Source organism: Halyomorpha halys, unplaced genomic scaffold, assembly GCF_000696795.3.
Source record: "Halyomorpha halys isolate HHAL.00 unplaced genomic scaffold, Hhal_1.1 Scaffold347.1, whole genome shotgun sequence".
NCBI lineage: Eukaryota > Metazoa > Arthropoda > Insecta > Hemiptera > Pentatomidae > Halyomorpha > Halyomorpha halys.
The window spans coordinates 117,374-119,109 of NW_027106249.1; the positions used below are offsets into that span (position 1 = coordinate 117,374).

The 1,736-nt window shown below is 32.9% G+C and overlaps 1 protein-coding gene across 2 annotated transcripts in view; it reads right to left on the minus strand.

Annotated features, from left to right (window-relative positions):
• Window positions 1-1,736, minus strand: part of LOC106681551 (uncharacterized) — a 48,075-nt gene that overhangs the window by 33,078 nt on the left and 13,261 nt on the right. The gene's annotated exons all lie outside the window — the stretch shown is intronic.

Below are 1,736 nucleotides of genomic sequence, written 5' to 3' on the forward strand. Positions count from 1 at the left end.
GTCTTCCCGGTTGCCCCGAGCATGTCTCATTCTTTAAAAAAAACTATCTTCCTATTCTCTCCTAAGTCTATGTCTCCAGTCCTCAGCCTGATTGATGGCTCAGTTATAACATTGCATGTTTTACTTTCGATGTTTAACGTTTCCCCCAATTTTTAATTTTTTTTTTTTTTTTCCAAAAGTAACTAAATGAAAACAAAAAATTTACAGTATAAACAGATTCCTATCAATAATGTGGTGGGATAAAAAAGTACCTCCAACCTTCACGCTAACGCCGTGATAAAGATAAATTACAACTAGAAAAACATCGATGTTTTAAAATATCTATGCTCAGTATTAAAATATTGCATACAAATCTTTGCCAAAAATACATCGATGTTTTTGAACAACCATTTCAGTAACATAAGCACTGTTCCAACAATGACGTATACTCCGGCCAATCGGAAGTGTTTTATTAAAAAATGAATGCAAAATTGACTAAAAAAACATGGAGGTTTTGAAATATCAATGTTCAATATTAAAATATCGTTGCTTACAATACATTGCCCAAAATACTTCGATGTTTTTTGAATATCCATTTTAGTAACATAAAGTCTGTTACAACGATCATGCATTCTACGGCCTGTCAGAAGTGGTTTTTGAAACAAAAAATCCGATATCGACTACAAAAAAGATCGATTTTTTAAAATATTGTTGCTTACAATACATTACTCAAAATATATCGATGTTTTTGAACATCCATTTGAGTAACGTAACGTGTGTTCCAACGACTACGCATTCTACGGCCTGTCAGAAATGGTTTTTGGGACAATGAATCCGACATCGACTACAAAAAACATCGATGTTTTAAAATATCGTTGGTTACAATACATCAATGTTTTAAAATATCGTTGGTTACAATACATCGATGTTTTTGAATATCCATTTGGGTAACATAAGGTCTGTTCAAACGACTATGCATGTTCCGGCCAGTCAGAAGTGCTTTTTCAATCAAAGAATAGGACGATATGTAACGATATTTTAAAACATCGATGGTAATGTATTGTAAGCAACAATATTTTAAAACATCGATGTTTTTATAGTCGATGTTGGATTCTTTGTTTCATAAAACCACTTCTGACAGACCTTAGAATACAAGATCGTTGGAACAGACTATATGTTACCCAAATGGATGTTCAAAAACATGGATGTATTGTAACCAACGATATTTTAAAACATCGATGTTTTTGTAGTCGATGTCGGATTCTTTGTTTCAAAACCCACTTCTGAGAGGCCGTAGAATGCGTGATCGCTAGAACAGACATTATGTTCCTGAAATAGTTGTTCAAAAACATCGATGTATTTTGGGTAATGTATTGTAAGCAACAATTTTTTAAGACATCGAAGTTTTTTGTAGTCGATGTCGGATTCTTTGTTTCAAAACCCACTTTTGAGAGGCCGTAGAATGCGTGATCGCTAGAACAGACATTATGTTCCTGAAATAGTTGTTCAAAAACATCGATGTATTTTGGGTAATGTATTGTAAGCAACAATATTTTAAGACATCGAAGTTTTTTGTAGTCGATATCCTATTCTTTGTTTGAAAAAGCACTTCTGACAGACCTTAGAATATAAGATCGTTGGAACGTTTCAATCAAAGAATAGGACATCGACTACAAAAAACTTCGATGTCTTAAAAAATTGTTGCTTACAATACATTACCCAAAATACATCGATGTTTTTGAACAACTATTTCAGGA